The sequence below is a fragment of the Silene latifolia genome, unplaced genomic scaffold (assembly GCF_048544455.1).
Source record: "Silene latifolia isolate original U9 population unplaced genomic scaffold, ASM4854445v1 scaffold_75, whole genome shotgun sequence".
NCBI classification, from domain to species: domain Eukaryota; kingdom Viridiplantae; phylum Streptophyta; class Magnoliopsida; order Caryophyllales; family Caryophyllaceae; genus Silene; species Silene latifolia.
This window is the reverse complement of record NW_027413661.1, coordinates 3,422,305-3,444,412: the sequence shown is the minus strand read 5'-3', so window position 1 is coordinate 3,444,412 and position 22,108 is coordinate 3,422,305. Positions and strand designations below refer to the sequence as shown.

General features: G+C 39.5%; 1 pseudogene; it reads right to left on the bottom strand.

The window, feature by feature from the left end:
- Positions 1-12,027: 12,027 nt before the first annotated feature.
- Positions 12,028-12,128, bottom strand: LOC141640321 (small nucleolar RNA R71; annotated as a pseudogene).
- Positions 12,129-22,108: the final 9,980 nt, after the last annotated feature.

The following is a 22,108-nucleotide window of genomic DNA, read 5'->3' as shown; positions in this document are numbered from 1 at the left end:
GAGGAGAGGCGACTGTTTTTTGTTACAGGCTTGGTTGTGTTTCTCCCTGGCGGCCTTTGCCCCCCCAATGATCGGGTATCGATCGTTGGTCGTTGTTTGCAGAGGTTCGGATGTCCGATGAGTGGGGTTCAGTATGGGCGTGTTATCCCATGTTGCAACTTTTGATCGTTGTCGAGTTCTGGTGATTGGGGGTCAACATCGGGGTAGTGTCCGTTGTCATGGTCCTTTTTCACCCCTGAATTCTGACGATTGGAGGTCAACGTCGGGGTAACGTTATGAGTTATGATCCTCGGTTGTCGTGTCATCCGAAGTCTGCCAGGCATCATTTATCTTTTTGATATCGAGCAGGAATGAGGTGTTACCGTCATGGTAACCACCTCTGCTTCTGCTGTTACTCCTTTGTTTCCTTTGTTGCTCCTTTTCTTTTTCGATTGAAATGATAGAGAGTGTTTAGTTCGGTAGGTGGCGGGTAAACCTCAGTTTGTTGTCTTAGGCCAGTGTCTGTATGATAGACGTTTGTACTAGCTCTTATTTGTATGGTCAGTAGTTTGTATCAAACGTGTGTCCATGTATTTTGCGTGAGGCGGTTTGTATGTATGTGTTTTTGGATTGTGGTTCATTTTGTGATTTTGGCTTTTTTGTATGGTGTTTCGGAGGAGCGCTATCGGCTGTCAATTCTCCTTTTGCTTCGCACTAGTTCCTGCATCGTTAGTGTAGAAAACAGGCACATGTAGCACGTATGCGTAAACTTATACACTTAAAAGCATTTGATTGAAAACAAGATTTAACCAACATGGCTTGAAGTTAAAATTGAAATTTTAAATTTGAAAAGGTATTTTGAAAATTCCGCCACAAGTCGTCACGTTTGGACTTCAAAAGGAATTGATTTGAAAATTGAGCAATTAACTCGTGTCTTGAATTAAATTGCATCGGAATTATTGAAATTGATTTGTGACTCGAAAAATTCAAACTCAAACCGTCAGGGATGAATTTTTAGAAAACGTTTTTACGAGTGTATTTGATTCGATTTTTGTGAGATCAAGACTCGAATTTGTGAGTGCTTGAAATTTTGAGGAAAACTGACGTTGTGTTATCAATATTCGATTTTATTTTTGTTGGAAAATGTGTCCTCAACAATAGTGCGATCACATGATTTAATATCATAATTAAATCTCATATTAAGAATACATAAGGGATGATTTATTATATAATCAATTGATCGTCATTAATCGGTAATGATTGGCTTACTAGAGTTTGACATTACTATCGTGTGACGGTGGTGGTCAGTTGATCCCTTAAGGTCACACCTAAAGGACAATTCCCTTAATGGATAAATTGATTAATTGTATGACGATACAAGGTAATCAATTCCTTAAAAGTGAACAATTTACTTGTGAGAGAATATATTGATATCTTATTATAATGGGATTAAATACGATTTATTTTGGTGATAAAAATGCTTTATTACTAAAATTGCTTATTGTTTGAGAAACAATAGAGATAAGAATGAATGGTTAGTTATAATTATAACATGTTGTGAATTATAATTATATGACCCATTTTATTTGTATGATCAAGTATCACTAGTCAATTTATTGTATGTAATTTAATTAATTTGTAAAATGATATTTATGTGATAAATATGCATTATATTAATTAATAACATGTAAAATACTACATGTGACATATTGTGTGACAAATGACAAATTGACAAAATAAAATGGTAGTCCATTTTAAGAGCATGGACCGAATGGAGGGAGTTATAATGGTGTGAGATTGATTTATTTTATGATAAATAATTATAGGCTTTGCTTTTATAGCCTTACACCTATCTTACAATGTCGTACACACCTAAACATTGTGAAGACAAAAAGAGAAAAGGCAAGATGCCCTTTTGGCTCCTACCCACCCGGCCTCACCTCTACATATGAGGACTTTTGTCCTCATTTTTCCTACAACTAATTCATTCACATCTCTTACATGCAAAATATACTTCTTCTCTCTAGTTTTCTCTAAACAAGTTTTATGAGATTCACAAGCATTTGTTCATCCATTCTAATATCACAATAACATTACTAGTGTAGTAATAGTAATAGTATTAGAATCATTTTAAGGGTACTACTATAATAATCTAGTTAATTAGTATACTAGTTTAAGGGTAAGTCTTGGGTGCAATCTAAGGAGGATTTTTATACTTGGGATCCTGGAGGATCATCCATCAAATTAAGCTCAAGAACAAGTGAAGGAAGGTCACCTTACTTGTGCCCTGTATTTCGAACCATATAGCAATGTAAGGGACATTGTTTTTCTTATAAATCTTTCATTTTGTTATGCATGCACTAGATCTGAAGAACAAATAATTAAAAAGTTAATTAGTTCATTATTAGAGGAGTCTAATAAGAGGTAAATAAACCTAACAAGTGGTATCAGAGCATAAGGATGTTGCATGCATAATAGGTTATTGTTTTTCCGAGTTAAAAGGTTAACATATAAAACTAAAAATTTGTGATTTATAAGTATAAGCCACGAAATCACCATGCATGTTATATATTCTGGTCCTAAAATGTTTTTAGGTCATTTTTATGATTTATGGAAATTTATTGCTCATTTTAAGGATTGTTGGTCATTTTATTACATTTTTATGACTAAAATGGGAATCAAAATGCTAAAAATAGTTAAACAAAGTTTCTGACCTTTAAAGTTTTGTATGACCTCACATTCATATTTTACAAGTTGTGTGTAAAATCTCGTATTAATTGGATTAATATTGCATAATTGATGATTTTTATGAGATAAAAAATGGATTAAAAGAGGTAAAATGGTTAAAAATAGTTAAATTTCGAATTAGGCCATGATATTGTAATATGTTGTCACATGCATAATATACAGAGTGTATGTAAATTTCTAGATTAAAATATCTATTTTAGCATGATTTATGAATTTTTAGAATAAAAATGGCATAAATAGTGACTATTTTAGCATAAATAGCTAAAACGATTTGCATGGCATGAGAAAATAATTTTAGGTTGAATAAATATCCCACTTATCAGATCTAAAGTTGTAAAATTAATGGGAATAATTTTTGGATACTTTAGATGTTTTATGAGATAAAACCGATAAATTGCAATTATATTTTCTCAAAATTAATTCGAAAATTTTAACCATGATTTTTGACATTATGAGTGTCATGGAATTATTCCAGAATATTCAAAAATTTAAAATTCAAATTTTGAAATTTTATAATTTAACTTTGATTTATTTCATAAATATTACTCCCTCCTAGTCTGATTGTTGGTTCCCTTTCTTTTGGGCACCAAAATTAAGGAAATGAATTTGGACCACACAAAATACCCTACCCCACATGGAATTGGATTTGGACCACACAAAAATTACCAAAAAAGGAAAGGGGAACCAACACCCGACTAGCATGGAAAAGGAAAGAGGAACCAACAATCAGACTAGGAGGGAGTATGATTTTAAGGTAAAAAATGAGCATAAAATTAAATCAAGTTGAATTATTGTCAAAAATTGAGTGATGACTAATTTTTGAGTCCTAAAAAGTATTAGGATAATTAACTTGAGCTTAGATGTGATTTATGTGTTAATTAGTGATTATAAAAGGTTATTTTTCATGCATTTCCATAAAACCGGGTTATATATATACAACATAAGTTAAATAGGGCGATTTGGCACATCATTTGGCATGATAGGTACATATTATAATGCTGCATATTTCAATTGTTGAATGTCTTTTATTTATATAATTTTGAATTATGTAATTTTATCTTAGTATGGCCTTAGTTTTAATCGATATTACCCGTAATGAAAGGGAATATTGATTCGGTTATAATTTAATGTGATCTCGTATCACTTTTACTTTTATTAGTTTTTCCATTTTAAAAATGTATAATAGGAATAGCTTTGTATTTTTATTATTATTTGTAATTATGGAGTATCTTCAAGACGGTGCCATTCGGAAAGGTGATCCGATGAAGACGATGTTCTTGGGAGGCGTGCCAATTGAAGATTCAAGGGACCAAAGGAGTTGGTTTCCGAATATGTAATAGATTATTAGATTTTCTATTTAGGAAGGCCATACTAGGAAATTTTATTTATTGCTTTGCATTTCTCTTAATATGTTACATGCATTGCCAAATCGCCATAACAACACATGCATATCATATCAAATCATCGACCATGTCAATTATAATTATCGTAGTTCACTGCTTTAGTTCACTTAAAACGTGATAGATAATAAATTGACAAGACCTCTCACATATAATAATTGAGAATTAGCCTTGCCAAATAGTAGAAACCCATGAAGTACCAATTTCATAAGGGAGTTGAGCCGGCTTTACCGTAATACAAACCTTGTTACATTGGCGAAGTGGGGTAGTAAAATGTTATTACATCGAAATTTGGATTGAGCTCAACCGAAGTATTCGTGACCATAGTCGTATGTGTTCCGGGCTAAAGATGAGAATTAGAGCAATTTTTATCAACCGAGAGTTCTAAAAGTAGAATCGATTAAGAGGTTAATCCAGCGAGTTATATTAATAAGGGATGACTCGGCTTACCGTACCCGTATTAATATGAATTTGGATCTCAGAATCATTTATGTTAGTTGGGTGGAGGTCACTACATAGATGCTTAAATACTTCTATTAAAACATACGAGTACTATAAAACGATAGATGTTCATTAATTCCTGCATTTCCTATTTTGTAGTCAAATTTGTTTTATCAACCACAATGGCAACTCCAATCACGTCAGCATCCACTAGTTCCACCACACTTACCAATGTGTCATGGCTCCGATCCTTCATGGATCGTTGTAAGTTAGAAAAGAATGGGTCCAATTTCACCGATTGGGACGCGCAACTTCGCTTGGCCGCGGACGATGACGACAAGCTTCGTTACCTTACCGAGGCATCTCCCACCGAACCTAATGCTAGGTCCACCACCGCCGCTAGGTTAGCCTATGAGGTTTACCAAAAGGAGTCGGCCGCGATAAAAAATGTGTTGATCTTTACTATGGAGGCCGAACTCCAACGAAGTGTTATGAAGATTAGCACCGCTCATGAGATCTACATGAAGCTTGTGAACATGTTTTCACGAGCTCCTAGGGTCATACAATATGAGGCCGCCTCCGCATTATTTGATCTTAACATTAAGGAGGGCCAAAAAGTGAACCCTCATGTGCTCAAGTTGATGGAGCATGTTGAGACCTTGAAAATGCATAAGGTGGAAATTCCCGATGAACTCGTAATTGATCGAATTCTTCATTCCCTCAACAAAATCAAAGCATATGTTCAATTCCGGGTGAATTTTAATATGCAAGATAAGAAAGTTTCCCTTGATGAGTTGCACAAAATGCTTGTGCAAGCCGAAAGGGACATGGGGCTAAGTGTTAGCACCACCAAAGATGTTATCAATGTCAAAGAGCAAGGGAACCTTCAAGAAAGGCGGGAAAAAGGAAAAGAAGCGAACTCCCAACAGGAACAAAGCTAAGACTTATGAAGCAATCTCCTCCAAGCCCAAGTACAGTGCCCCAACCGGGAACAAGTGCCACTATTATTGTGGTGTTGGGCATTGGAAGAGAAACTGTTCCAAATACCTTGGCGACATCAAAGCTGGAAAGGTTATTCCAGTAGGTATATAACTATCCCTATCTTTTATGTTTCAATCTCAACTTTGGTATGTTGATACAAGTTGTGATGATTACCCTTTTTATTGTAAATAGGGCCTCCTACCAAGGACAAAGGCAAGGAGAAGCAAGCCTAGAGGATCATGTGGGAAGCTAGAGTAGCCGACCGTGGTGATGGATCAATGCATACTTGACTTTAATTTTCTTTGTCTTTGATTTTATGATGTATTTCAAGTTTTTAGAACTATTTTGATTTCCTTGTATGACTTGGAAATTGGTTTGTAATCCTTTAAACAATTGTTGTGCTTTGGATATTTGTGGTTTTGTTTTCAACCCAAATCACTTATTTTATTACTTGTTCTAAAATCATCATCATATACTACTTGCATAGTGAAACATTAGATAAACAACTCAAATTGATCAAATAGACGATTATGATGATTGGATCATTATATGTCCATAAGGTATGAATTTGATTATCCTTACGTCATTATTACTAAAAGTAACAACTTACTTATGTAAGATCAATTATAAAGTTGTAATGAGCTTTTGAACTCATCAAGTAGGGAATTTACGATACCATATGGACACATTATTCTAAACGGATGGTCAACCAGGAGATACCTAGAATAGAGAGTCTATTAAACAGATGGCATGGAAAAGACTCGTATATTATCAAGCTTCCATGTTAGGATGGCCTTTTGAAAGCTAATACATAGTCTAGGTAAACTCCTAAATACTCCGTTAAATATATATATATATGTTTGTGACTCACAAAACTATCTCTCAAGAAGATAGATGTATTTCTGAGAGATAGAGTGGGAGTAGATTGAATCGTCACAAACATCTCTTATAGTTGAAATATTACTTTGTGAAAGTAATGGAATTATAGAGTGGGAGTGTAGTTTAACTATAGTCTATGAAGATAGAATGGGAGCATAGTTCAATGGGAGTTTATCGCACATGTCTTATTGTTTAAAAATTTAACTTTGTGAAAGTGATAGTATCATGACCTTGTTACATACGAGCCGAAGCATTTCAATCCGAAAATTGTTACTCAAGAGTAGATTTACTTTAAGGCGAGGGTCTCCTCAAAAGTAAATAGAGCTTTAGAGTACATAAATGCATAAGATTCACATGAAGATGTTGATCAAGATAAATTGTGTTAGGAATTGCCACATTTCATTCTAATGAAAAATGGCAAATAAAAATCGCTTTTCTAAAATGGTAATTTAGAGAAGGAAGTGTTTGAAACACAAAACCTTAGATAAAGATTTAAGTGTCCTAACATCTTATGCGTAGCTTTCTTAAGTGAACCTAGGATGGTCTTAAGCAAGCGTTATAGGATTATACTTTTCATGTGATAATAGTTAATGATTTCATTCACATGGTTGAAGAATCATGTTTATACATGAAGTTAAGTGGGAGCCAGAGTCATGTTTCCATGTCTTATATATATTGAAGACATATTACTTATTGAGAATAATGTACCAATACTCTCTTCTGGCAAGAGTGATTGAGAGACTTGGAATGGGATGCAAAGTATTCTAGATTTTTGAATCTATGTGAGAAGAATATTGGCATAGAGTAGAGAGTCTTATGACGATAAGATCTTTCATACCTGCTGTACATCAACAAAGTCAAATAGGCTATTCATGTTGATAGAAGTGGAAATACTATGATGGAGTCATAGTCATTCACTGAACCTATTAAGTTGTTGATCACATGAAATTGATTGCTAATGTTTCCGCCATTAGAACGATTATGTATGCCAACAGACGCACATGCCATGATGTGATATATGCTAAGAACATGATAAGTCAATAAAAAGATGATTCCCATGATATGGCTTATGAAAGCCTTAAAGAACATCCTTGAGATTCTTGAGAAGAATTAAGGATTCGTTCATATATTTGGCTAATAAACTAAGGTATGTGTTGAAGGGTTGCACAAACTTTAGTTTCTAAACCAAAAGGGATTTGTTGAAATCCTAGGGTATCTTATTGACTAAGGAGTAAGAGACTAGAAAAGTATTTTAGTTTTGCACATTGCAAATTCTACAAAAGGAATCTAAGTAAATTGTGGTAAAATGGTCAACGTAGGGATTAAGGGTGAATCCCTCTACAAATCACTTTATCACAAGTTATGCGATAACAGTGGGAGCATCTTTCAAGTTAAAGAGTCCAAGCCTAGTAAGAAGTCTAGACATATACTTAGATAAATTCATGTCATTGGAGATGACATTGAATGGAAGGAAATAGCAATTGAAAAGTTGGAATATAAGGATATCGGGTATATCTACTTTCCAAGCTTTTATTGCATTTAACTAGTGTTAATAATACACTAAAGATTATAAGAAATGAGGTAGTAATAGAGTATTGCCTATTCATATGTGATAATCGCATTTATCGTTTGAGTTTCATTAAACTCACCCGCTATCTTGTCGTATCCGATTTGGTTGTAGAGACAAATTGAACCCCATTAAAGTGAACTGGATTGACATGGTATTCGCCCCTAGTTACTTATATGAGGTGACGTCATGAAGTGACTAGAGTGTGATGCGATTGATGGCAAGTTCAAGTGCCATAGAGTCATACGGGATGACTAGTCGATCACATAGGCAGACTGTATGAGACACTCAGTCGGGCAGTGACCGCTTATAGAGTTCTGGTAATTCATAAAGCCAAGTCGTGGCAAGATCTACTATAGTATTCTTATGAGTCAATTCTTTTGACTAGAGACTATTCGCCCAAGTTGGTACAACTCCTGATTAGCTTTGATTTATACTCTACGACTTCGTAAATGAGGTCAAACTGGGTATATTTTGGGTTATGATGGACTGTGGCTGAACGAAGGGAATAGGGCGATAGGAATTGTCCACCCCTTGTCAGGGTTGTTTGAAATCTCAAGGCCACTCGAGGAGTAGTTAACTGGAAATGCGTGGCCACGCTCGGAAGGTATCTATGGTAGATAATTCTGGTCAAACAGTTACTCTCTAGATCGAGGAAACCACTCAAGATATGATCAAGTGTAAGTACGACCTGCAAGATACCTTGCATTGAGTGGGAGATTGTAATAGGACAAGAGAATTGGTGACGCACACTTGTCTCGGACAAGTGGGAGATTGTTGGAAAATGTGTCCTCAACAATAGTGCGATCACATGATTTAATATCATAATTAAATCTCAAATTAAGAATACGTGAGGGATGATTTATTATATAATCAACTGATCGTCATTAATCGGTAATGAATGGCTGACTAGAGTTTGACATTACTGTCGTGTGACGGTGGTGGTCAGTTGATCCCTTAAGGTCACACCTAAAGGACAATTCCCTTAATGGATAAATTGATTAATTGTATGACGATACAAGGTAATCAATTCCTTAAATGTGAACAATTTACTTGTGAGAGAATATATTGATATCTTATTATAATGGGATTAAATAAGATTTATTTTGGTGATAAAAATGCTTTATTACTAAAATTGCTTATTGTTTGAGAAACAATAGAGATAAGAATGAATGGTTAATTATAATTACAAGATATTGTGAATTATAATTATATGACCCATTTTATTTGTATGATCAAGTATCACTAGTCAATTTGTTGTATGTAATTTAATTAATTTGTAAAATGATATTTATGTGATAAATATGCATTATATTAATTAATAACATGTAAAATACTACATGTGACATATTGTGTGACAAATGACAAATTGACAAAATAAAATGGTAGTCCATTTTAAGAGCATGGACCGAATGGAGGGAGTTATAATGGTGTGAGATTGATTTATTTTATGATAAATAATCATAGGCTTTGCTTTTATAGCCTTACACCTATCTTACAATGTCTTACACACCTAAACATTGTGAAGACAAAAAGAGAAAAGGCAAGATGCCCTTTTGGCTCCTACCCGCCCGGCCTCACCTCTACATATGAGGACTTTTGTCCTCATTTTTTCTACAACTAATTCATTCACATATCCTACATGCGAAATATACTACTTCTCTCTAGTTTTCTCTAAATAAGTTTTATGAGATTCACAAGCATTTGTTCATCCATTCTAATATGACAATAACATTACTAGTGTAGTAATAGTAATAATATTAAAATCATTTTAAGGGTACTAGTATAATAATCTAGTTAATTAGTATACTACTTGAAGGGTAAGTCTTGGGTGCAATCTAAGGAGGATTTCTATACTTGGGATCTTGGAGGATCATCCATCAAATTAAGTGATACATGCTTTTTATATAGTCTTTTTAGCCTATTTCAGCACGTATTTCTATGCATTTTTATACTGTTTTTATAGTATTTTGCCCCGAATGGCTACTTTGGTTCGTTTTGTCCATTTTGTAGAAATGAACGCGAAAGTAGTGGAATCGTACCCTTTTTCGTCCTTTTTGCATGCATTTATAGGAGACGGGATTTCTCCAGAGTGAGATACTACGTTTGGAAGCGTCATGGCACGGATTACGAGGCATTTAGGCGCGGACTTGAGCTGAAATGAAGAACAAGAACTCGATCGAGCAGTTTAATCACTCGATCGAGTGATTTTTACGTCCCAGATTGGTCGATCGAGTGGTTTTCCACTCGATCCTTAGCTTGCAGAAAGACCAGTTACTCGATCGAGTAACTTTCTACTCGATCGAGTAGATTTGCTGAGGTGTTTGCTCGATCGAGTGGTTTTAATCCACTCGATCGAGTGGTTTCGCTGATTATGGGCTTTAAACAGCCCGTGTTATGTTTATTTCCGCAAAACTTATTTGTTTTCCTATTTAAACCTACATTAGTTAGGTTATTAGCATCAGATTTATTCACTACTTAGTTCCTATCAAACTTTTACTGCGTACTTCATTCCTCTCTACTGTAACTTTATTTCGGGATTACTTTCGCTTGGATTTTGTGTTCTCTACGCCGGATTCGCATCGATTGTAATTCTTTCTCTTCTCTTATTAATAATTAATCTCTTGTTGCTTTAATTCTTCGTTCGTTACATTTATTCTTCTGCCCTAATTTACTTTTATGCAATTTAATGTTTATTTCATTATGTTTACTGCTGGAATTTTATCTGCTGTTAGTTTAATTAGCGACATGAGTAGCTAAACCCCTTTCATGTTGGGATTAGGGGATCTGCGGTAGGAAAGTGACGATGTAGTAAATGAATTAGATGAATTGATTACAAGGCTCTGTCACCATAGCAATTTAATTGTATTGATTCGACTTAGTTGAGTGCACACTTCTAAGTTAACCTTTAATCTAGCTAAAATTAATCCTAGATCGAAAGATTGGACTAAATAGGCCTGCTATGGACAGTAGACTACCCTGGCGAGAATGAAAGTTAAGTTAGTGGTATTTTAGGATAGAAAGTGGACCGAAAGGACCTTTCAACATCCGTCTTACATTAATTCGTCTAAGTCATTTACAGCTGAGTCACTGGACTACCGTAGTGAACCGAAATCCTGACATGTCCCTCTCTATCTGATAGTTTTATCCTTTTTCTCTGCTTTTATTTCTCTTGCCTTTATTTCTCTTTCCTTCAAAACTCGTAGTTAGATAACAAATCAAACAACCCCCCCCCATTTGTGACCAAATAGACGGACTTCTACAAATATCTTGCCTCCTTGTGGAGATCGACCTGACTTCCCTAGCTATATAGTTAGTTTAGTTAGTTTATTTTTGACAGGTACACGACAGACGTGTCAAATTTTGGCGCCATTGCCGGGGAGGCAATTGCCCTATTTGTTTTCGTTCCGTTTATTTTTCCGTCTCAGGGAATTTCTATTCCTTGAGGCAGTTCTTATTCATTTCCTTTCAGTGTTGTTTATGCCCAGGTCAGATAGGTTTGAATTAGTTTCAGCTAATTTAGAGCCAGAGAGACTATTCAGGCATAGACTCCGTCTGCGAAGGAAATCACGAAAGGAAGACTTGAGTACTTTCGAGCCAGAGCTTGATCATTTTCTTTTCGCGGAAGACAGTCCGATTTCTACAGTAAAGATGCCTAAGCTTTCTAGTCATTCAGTGCCTAAAGCCTCCTCTATTCCCAAACGTTTCAATCTCCAGACTGAGGATGGGAATACATTCGACATCCGTCCTTCTTATATCAATCTGGTGGAGCGAAATATTTATAGAGGTGTGGCCGGTGAAGACCCGAGGAAGCACATGGAGGTCTTTACAGACTATTGTTCTACTATCCCCGCCACTAAGGGGGTAACTAAAGATAAGATTAAGGAGGTTCTATTTCCTTTCTCTTTAGCTGATTCACCAGGAGTGGGTCGATCGACTTGGACCGCACACCTTTCTGGGGTTTCTGATTGGGAGTCTCTTGCTCTTGCATTTTACAAGAGATATTTCCCTCCACAACGCACCAATTTGTTGAGGGCCAAGATTACTAGTTTCAGACAGGCTCCCGATGAAAGTTTCTATGAAGCATGGTCGCGATTCAAGAAGTTGGTGAGGTCTATTCCTCACCATGGTTTTGACCCATGGTTCCTAGCCAATTAGTTCTACAATGGGCTGTATGACGACCAGAGAGCCATACTTGATGCGTCATCTAGTGGGAGATTTCAGGAGAACACCGATGATGATAAGGGGTGGTCTCTTATTGAAGAGATGGCGAATCATAGTGCTGAATATGGTAACCCAAGGGATGGGATTAGGACAGTTCATGCAGTTGATAAGCAGGTTTTGGCTCAGCTGGAGACCATGAATGCTAGATTCGACAAGTTGGAATTACAAGCTGCTGGGGAGCCTCAGACGGTCCATGTTCTTACTAGGGGAGAGACCGTTTCATGTGAGAGATGTGGGAGTAATGATGGCCACACTGCTGTTGGCTGTCTTGTAGAGAAGGAACTAGTCCTTGCCTTTCAGCAATATACGCAAGGAGGGGGTTCCTATTACAATAATCAAGGGGCAGTCCATCCCAATTTGAGGTGGACTAGTCAAAACGTGCTCAATCCTACTCCTCCTCCGCACCAGCAGCAGCCTTATGTCCCTCCACACAAGAATCAACAAGGCTTTCAAAAGCCTCCTTCCTTTACTCCTCCTAACCATGGTGCATCATCTTCCGGTGGGGTGAGTGAAATTGGTGAGCTTAAGTCTATGTTGCAAGCCTTCACGAAGCAGTGGCAATTGAGTGATCAACAGAAAGATGCGTCCATAAAGGCACTTGAAACTCAAGTTGCCCAATTAGCCACTAATCAGTCCACAAGAAAGCATGGTCAATTACCGACTCAAAATGAGAAGAACCCACACGAGACGGTAAATTTCATCAATCTGAGAAGCGGTCGTTCATATGAGGGACCGGAAATACAGAAATCAGACCCGGGGAGAGCTGTAACTGATGGTGAACAGTGTTCTGGCGAAGAAATTGAGCTCACGGCAAAGCAAGTGCTCGATCGACTGGTTTCAGGTGGTCGATCGAGCAGATTTGGGGACGGAAGTGGACGATCGAGTGAAAATACCACTCGATCGAGTGAACAGGAAAGGCAGAATGGTCGATCGAGTAGTTTTTCTACTCGATCGAGTGAAGAGCAAAATGGAGTTGCTCGATCGAGTGAAAAAACTACTCGATCGAGTGATATTGACGAAGATTCTACTCGATCGAATGGGTATATTGGTCGATCGAGTAGTTTTGATGACGGGAAGCTTATTCGAGAGCCTGCTAGTGCTCGTTTAAGCGATAAATCACCGGAAAGACCTCGTTCGAGAGGTAAGAAGCGTCCAAAGGATACAGAGCTTGCTCCGGAAGATACATTGGAAGAGAGAAACAAGGGACTTGAGATACCTATTACAGTTCCCTTCCCGAGGCGTCTGCAGAATACAAAGGCCAATCAACAATTCGGCAAATTTGTCGAACTTCTGAAAATCTTGGAAGTCACTGTGCCGTTCACTGAGTTGTTGACAAAGATACCCTCTTATCTTAAGTTTATGAAAGAGATTTTATCGCGTAAGAGGAATATTAGTGATAGTGAGACCGTAGCTTTGACTGAGGTGGGGTCAGCCCTATTTCAAAATAAGTTACCTCCTAAGCAGTCAGACCCGGGTAGTTTTTCAATTCCGTGTCATATCGGTAACTATTTGATTGATAATGCGCTATGCGATTTAGGCGCTAGCGTGAGTGTCTTACCGCTGTCTCTGGCTAAGAGACTTGGTTTGACAAAGCTGAGTTGCACTAACATGACAAAATCCGGATGGCCGACCGTAGTATATCACGGCCACTAGGCATAGTAGAAGACGTACCTGTGAGGATCGGGAGGTTCTTTATTCCCGTTGATTTCGTTGTCTTAGATATCCCCGAAGATGTACACACCCCTATTATTTTAGGGAGACCATTTTTGTCTACTACTCGTGCAGTTATAGACGTCGGGGGTAAGACTTTAACCTTTCAGGTAGGGGACGAGGAGCTGATTTTTCATCAGTCTAAGTTCCGGAGAGCTCCCATGCAAGCTCAGCCTTGCAATGCTCTCTCTTCTATTGACCCTATTATTGACACTTCAGATGTAAATTTGGAGTATTGTGCTGCAATTGTTATCCCTCCGCCTCAAACTGAGAGCAAAAAGGAGGAAAGTTCGTCTGTTTTCCTTGCTGCAGGTACAGATGAAAGCAATGAAGGAGCTGTCAAGGGACATGGTGCAATTACGGTCAATCAAATTGGAGATGATGACGCTACAGCCGGTGATAGAGGAGCAAGGACGAGGAAGGTTCGCGCTTATGTGGATGTGAACTACTCCCCTCCTACCGTTTCAAATGATAATTCATGCTCATGGAAGTTGAAGAGGACAATCAACGCTTTGAGATGACGTCCTCCAGTCGAGCCCTTCACGGGCTATCTTGAATTGCATTAAATTAAACGGGGAAATGCCCCGTGTAACACTTTGTAATAGATAATTTTTGAATTTTCCGTTGAATTTATTTTATTGCTTTTAATTAGGACAATTAGTTTATAGACTGCTTTTAACGTAGATTTAAGACTACAGACTGTTCTTATGCGTATTTTGTATTTTGGGATATTTCTGCACGTGTTTTATGCTGGTTTGGGAAAGTTTTACGCATTCCAAGGGAAGAATTGACGAAATTCAAGAGCTTACACGAGAAAAGAGCTCGATCGAGTACTTTATGTACTCGATCGAGTGAAAATATGGTCGATCGAGCACTTTTTCCAGTCGATCGAGTAAAGCAATAAAGGAGATTTCTCGATCAAGTAGATTTCTACTCGATCGAGTAGATGGAGCATCAAAGTGCTCGATCGAGTGGTTTAAAACCACTCGATCGAGTGAAATGAACAGGACGCTGGGAGTTTTTACTTTAAACTCTTTCTTTTTGCTTTTAATTTCATTGTTCCCCTAATTTTCGTCTAACACTCCCCTAATTGCGATCAAATAACCCCCAAATCTCCATTTTCTTGCCCAAATCACCAAATCCGCCTCCTACAATCTCTTGCTTGCATTTTAATCTTTCAAAGCCCCTTAATTTCCCCCTTGATTGTGCTCGTTTTCACGGTTTTAAAGAAGGGTTAGGGTTTGCGGTTTTTAGCTCGAAAAATCGCCTCTTTTGCTTGTTTATTTGAAGATTAATTGCTTTTGTAGGATTTCTATCATTAAGTAAGTGATTCCTTCATCCTCTATGTATTTTAAATTTCGTTTATTTTGAAATTTATGAGGAAAAATTGGGATTAGGGTTCGAAATTTTGATTTAGTCGAATTTTTTTCGATTTTAATTGCCCTTGCTTGCCCTTACTTGTCTTGCTTGATGATCTATTCCCCTTCCTCACTGTTGTTGCATGTTTAATTCGAATTTTACACGATTTTGCGATATGGGTTCAGGACAGTCGAAATTTTCGACTGTCATTGTAATACTCCGTATTTATAAGTCTTGGGGTACTCTATCGAGTAGCCCTTACTCTGTCGAGTAAGGGTAAGTTGCGAAATAAAATAGTTTCTGACCTGTTGGGTACTCGATCGAGTAGCTGGGGGTACTCGATCGAGTACCTTGGGTACTCGATCGAGTGTCCGGTTTTACGGGGAGTTTTCTCGGGTTTTGTTAATTATGCGATTAAGGTATTTAAACATAGCCGTCATTGTTTTAAATCACTTTTGCAAAACCTAAAACCCTGTTTAAGAGAGAAAGCAACCAGTTCATCTTCCTAATCGCATTCTTAGCAATTCCCGGAGTTCAGACGGTCAGTTCTTGTCGTAATTCGTATCGTTGAGTTCCTTGCGTCGATGGTAAGCTTTTAATACAATTTTTATAATGTTTGGTTAGGATTGGTTAAACCCTAATTTAGAGATTAGGGGTTTTTATGTGTAGTATGTGATGTATGGCCTATATGTGTTATATGATAGAAGGAGGGTTCGTAGAAGAGGCTTTTTGAGACAGCTGTAGATACCGTCTGCTTGTTGTGCTTTCCAGGTAGGATTTCCTACTCAGTATTAGTCCCATAATGGGATATTGGTGATGTGCTGTATTTAGTTGTTTGATATAATGATTGTACTCTGTTTGTGGTTGTGATTGTTGTTGATGGTTCTCGAGATGCGTTCTCGGCTGAGTGGGGTCACTTGCAGGAGTGACTTCACGCCCTAGTTTCGCCCTTCGTGGAACCCGCCACGGAAGGGGATGTGCACATTAATGGACAGGGTTATCGCTCGTATGATGAGCGGGGCTTAGGTGGGAACGGCTGCGGTCCCCCACTGGCAGGGCTGGTCCAGTGGACAGTCAGGATTGAGATGATGGGAATTGGTGGTGTGTGTGTGTGTGTGTGCGACAGTTCAGCTGTCTGTTTATCTTATTATTGTTATCTATATTGATTGTGTGATTAGTACTGACCCCGGTGTTGTGTTTTAAACCTGTGGTGATCCATTCGGGGATGGTGAGCAGATATTGAGCAGGTATTGAGATGAGTACTGGGATAGCTGGGATGCCACGACATGATGATAGGAGTCTTCCGCTGTAGCTTTAGTTTATTTATAATTCAGTTAGACAGTCAGTTTGAATAATGTATCGTACTTTGGTTTGGTTTTGAGGATTGTATTTATTCACTAAATTAATTATAATAAACATTGTTTCGTTATTGTTATTTGATTATCATTGCCTCGGGTAACCGAGATGGTAATGTCTTCATACCTGAGTGGTCCTGGTAAGGCACTTGGAGTATGGGGGTGTTACAAATGGTATCAGAGCGACGATCCTGAAACCTGTAACCAATGAACTTAATGAACATAGGGAGTCAATTAAAATGAACCCGGGGTGAAAGTTGTAGGAGCTAGTGCAAAGGCTTGGGAGACGTCCTAAAGTCGCGGGGGTCGCCCTACAACTTTGAACCGGTCACATGGGGGAAGTGTTTGTCGAGTCGTATGTGTGTTTGGTTAACTTGTTTACAAATTTGATGGGATGTGTTGATTGTTGGATGTTCGAATTGGAAGTTGAGGAGGTGAAAGAAAAGTGATGATATATATAGAAACTGTTGATGAAATGATAGCATGTTGAATGTTTTACAATGTGGCAATTAATAGCATGATTGTTATGATATAATATGTGATTTATAAAGTTAGCATGTTAGCATATGACGTAACATGCGGGTAGCTCTTACGTATTAGTGTTACTCGATCGAGTGGGACTGACTCGATCGGGTGGGTTTTGGGCGATTTTGAGTCCAGAATCGAGTTTTGGGGCACTCGATCGAGTAACTAGGGGTACTCGATCGAGTAGGGGGTCACTCGATCGAGTAGCCTAGATACTCGATCGAGTAGGTAAGAGATCGAAGGTCCGTTTGGGTCCTGAGTTTGGGTACTCGATCGAGTACGTGGGGCACTCTATCGAGTAGCCCGTTACTCGATCGAGTGTGTTTGGGAACTCGATCGAGTGGGTTCTGGGCAGCGTGTATTCGTGTTTTGAGGTTTAGTACGTGTGTTTATGTTTACCCTTTCTTCTATAGCTTCAAGATGCCGCCCAAGAGAACTGGTTTGTATGCGAGAGCTGACCTCATGACCGTGGATGACATCGTTAAGATGTTAGAGCACCAGGATGCTCTTACTGAGACCCTGAAGAAAGTGAATGAGGACAAGAATAAGGATAAGGAGAAGGAGGTTGATCAATCAAAAATCAGCCTGTACATTGCGAGGTTTAACCCGAAGGAATACAAGGGGTTGGGGAACCTAACCTTCTTGATAGTTGGTTGAGAGAGATGGAGAACATCTTAGACTTGGTTCATTGTCCGATGAGATGAGAGTGGAACAGTCTGCGTTCTATCCGAGGGAGGCGGCGGGCAAGTGGTGGGATTCAGTGAAGGTGAGTGCTAGGGAGATATATGCAAACCAAGGCTTACCTGCTATACCATGGGAGGAGTTTCGTAAGGCTGTGAGGAAGGAGTTTGTACCGGAGCATGTGAGGAGTAAGATGAGAGAAGAGTTTGATAAGTTTAAGATGACCACCGAGATGTCGGTGGCGAGTACTACAGACAGTTCAATGAGAAGTCCAGGTATCTTTGAGGATATGGGTTTGAGTGAGGAGAACCTGGCATTGAGGTTTGAAAGAGGGTTGACTACCACGATTATGGATAAGTTACCCGTGGGGATCCTTACTGATGTTAAGGAAGCTTATGAGAGGGCTGGGAGAGCGGAGAGGTTGGTGGAGATGGCTCAGGAGAGGTCAGGTGGTGAGAAGAGGAAGTCTGAGAGCGAGGGTGGTGGCCAATCGAATCACAAGAAAGGCAACCACAATCAGTCTAAAGGATTTTCTTCGGATCCGGGTTTAGTCTTTGGGACTTCCTTTGGGCGTGGCCGTGGAAGTGTGAGTAATAGTTGGGGAGTGACCTGCTTTGGTTGTGGTGGTGTAGGCCACAAGAGACATGAGTGCACGAGTGCACCGGGATCTTTTCAGAGACCTGCACAGAGTTTCGCGAGCAACAGACCGGCTGGATCATGGCCAAACCGGGGAAGTCAGAGTTACCAGAGTGGAGGCAACCGCAACGGCGGTAATTCTTATCAGAAGACACCGACGAACAACAACAACAATCAAGGGTCGGGTGCTAAGCCGACCGCATCACCCAAGATCTTGTTCGGGAGGTGGACGGAAGACCGGGCAATTTATTCATGATGGAGAAGAAGGCAGCTGAGGAGGATGCGCACGTTATCACCGGTACATTCCTTGTTAATGGTATTCCTACGTTTGTTTTGTTTGATTCGGGGGCTTCTCAGTCGTTTGTGTCTTCGAGTCATGTAAAACAGTTGGGTTTGAGAGTATATGAGTCTGTTAGTGAGCAAGTTTTCATACCTTCGGGTGAGTCTGTATCGTGTGGGAGGTTGTTTAGAGATGTATCTTTGGTAGTTGGGCAAGTTGATTTCCCTGTAGACTTGCTAGAGTTTCCTTTTAATGGTTTTGAGATGATAGTTGGGATGGATTGGTTAGGAAAGTATAAAGCTAAGATAGACTGTCATCAAAAGAAAGTATCCTTAAGAGGTCCTAAGGGTGTAAGTGTGTCTTATCGTGGGTTTCTAGTCAAACCCAAAGTTAAGTTGATTGCAGCTGTTACATTGAAGTCTTATCTGAGGAAGGGATGTCCTTTGATCCTGTGCCATGTGAGAGATGACCGGATAGAGAGCCCGGCGATTGATGAGATACCGGTGGTGGGGAGTTTGCGAGATGTTTTTCCGAGGAGATTCCGGGGTTGCCACCGAAGAGGGAGATAGATTTCACCGTAGAGTTGAAGCCAGGGACGGGGCCAATCTCTAAGGCACCGTACCGTATGGGTCCTAAGGAGATGGAGGAACTTAGGAAGCAGTTGGATGATTTGATAGAGAAGGGATACATTAGACCAAGTGTATCGCCTTGGGGAGCACCAGTTCTGTTCGTGAAGAAGAAAGATGGGAGCATGAGGTTGTGCATAGATTACAGGGAGCTGAACCGTGTGACGATAAAGAACAAGTATCCTTTGCCAAGGATAGATGACCTGTTTGATCAGTTGAGTGGTGCAACAGTCTTTTCTAAGATTGATTTGAGGTCGGGGTACCATCAGGTGAAGATTAGAGAGGTGGACATACCAAAAACAGCTTTCACGTCGAGGTATGGCCATTATGAGTATGTGGTGATGCCGTTTGGGTTGTCTAATGCGCCGGCAGTGTTTATGGATTTGATGAATAGAATCTTCAGACAGTTCTTGGACCGGTTTGTAGTGGTGTTTATCGATGATATCTTAGTCTACTCTAAGACTAAGGAGGAGCATGAGGAGCATCTGAGGATCGTGTTGCAGACTTTGAGGGATCATGAGTTGTATGCTAAGCTGTCCAAGTGTGAGTTCTGGTTAGAGAAAGTTGCTTTTATGGGGCATGTAATCTCTAAAGATGGGGTAGCCGTGGATCCGGCGAAGATTGAGGCGGTGACAAAGTGGGAAGCACCAAGAATGTTCTTGAGGTTAGGAGTTTCTTGGGTTTAGCTGGATACTACAGACGGTTCGTGAAAGATTTCTCCAAGATAGCTAGACCGATGACAGCGTTGATGAGGAAAGAGAACAGGTTTCGTTGGGATGAGAGTTGTGAGACGGCGTTCCAAACATTAAAGGAGCGTTTGACCACTCTCCCGTCCTCGCATTACTGAAGGGAGCGAGAATTTTGAGGTTTATACAGATGCCTCGAAGAATGGGCTGGGATGTGTGTTGATGCAGAATGGCAAGGTGATTGCCTATGCTTCTAGGCAATTGAAGCCTTATGAGGAGAACTACCCTACTCATGATCTGGAGTTGGGTGCAGTGGTGTTTGCTCTCAAGATTTGGAGACATTACCTTTATGGAGCAATCTTTAAGGTATTTTTTGATCACAAGAGTCTCAAGTACATCTTCACGCAGAAGGAGTTGAACATGAGACAGAGGAGGTGGATGGAGCTGATTGGTGATTATGACATGGAAATCATCTACCATGAAGGGAAGGCCAATGTTGTTGCTGATGCTTTGAGTAGGAAGAGTGTACATTCCTTGTGTACAGCTCTATCCCTGATGAGGCTGAGGGATGAGGTAGCGAGTTTTGGGATACATATGATGCAGAAAGGAGATGCCATGGGTGATATGACAGTACATCTTGAGTTTTATGATGATATTCGGAGTAAGCAGGCTTTGGATCCTAAGATAGTGGAGTGGAGAGCTGGAGTAGAGAAAGGGACAGTGTCCCGGTTTTCTATTCATACAGATGGTAGTTTGAGGTTTGATAGTAGGTGGTGTGTTCCTAATGATGAGGAGTTGAAAAAGACGATCATGACAGAGGCGCATTGCACACCATATTCAGTTCATCCAGGTGGAGACAAGCTATACAAGGATTTGAAGAAAACGTTTTGGTGGCCTGGGATGAAGAAAGAGACAGCTGAGTTCGTGTCCCGTTGTTTGACATGCCAGAGAGTTAAAGGTGAACAGAGAAGACCACAAGGTAAGATTCAGTCTTTAGAGGTGCCTGAGTGGAAGTGGGAATCCATTTCCATGGATTTCATTGTGGGTTTGCCTAAGAGTCAACAAGGTAACAACATGATTTGGGTGATAGTGGATCGTCTGACCAAGTCAGCTCACTTTGTTCCAATGAAAGATACATGGACTAAGGCACAATTGGCTATGGCCTATCGAAAGAACGTGCTTAAGTTACATGGAGTCCCTAAGGACATAGTGTCTGACAGAGATGCGAGGTTTATATCAAGGTTTTGGAAGGAGTTGCAGGAATCGTTGGGAACAACTTTGAAGATGAGTACAACATTTCATCCTGCGACAGACGGACAGACCGAGAGAACAATCAAGACTCTTGAGGATATGTTGCGAGCTTGTGTGATGGATTTTGGTGGTAGCTGGGAGCAGAGGTTGGACTTGATAGAGTTTTCTTACAACAACAGCTATCACACCAGTATTGGTATGGCACCGTTTGAGGCTTTGTATGGGAGGAGATGTAGGAGTCCAATCTGTTGGGACGATAGTGCTGAGGCAGTGGTTTTAGGACCAGAGATGGTGCATGAGATGGTGGAACAGATTAAGATGATCGGGGAACGGATGAGAGCGACCCGATCGACAAAAGAGTTATGCAGATCTACATCGTCGGGACATAGAGTTTCAAGTTGGGGACAAGGTTCTTCCGAAAGTGTCTCCGATGCGTGGAGTTATGAGATTTGGGAAGAAAGGCAAGCTAAGTCAGAAGTTTATAGGGCCTTATGAGATCTTAGAGCGAGTTGGGGAAGTTGCTTATCGTTTGGCTTTACCAGCTGCGTTGGAAAGAGTGCATAATGTGTTTCATGTATCGCAGCTGCGGAAGTATGTGAGCGACCCGTCACATGTGTTAGAGGCAGAGAGCTTAGAGCTAGATGAGTCCTTATCATATCTTGAGGTGCCTAAGCGATTCTAGACCGAAGGTTAGAAAGACTAGGAGTGGTGAGACAGTTTTGCTTAAGATCCTTTGGTCTAACCACGAGACCGAGGAAGCTACATGGGAGCCAGAGGAAG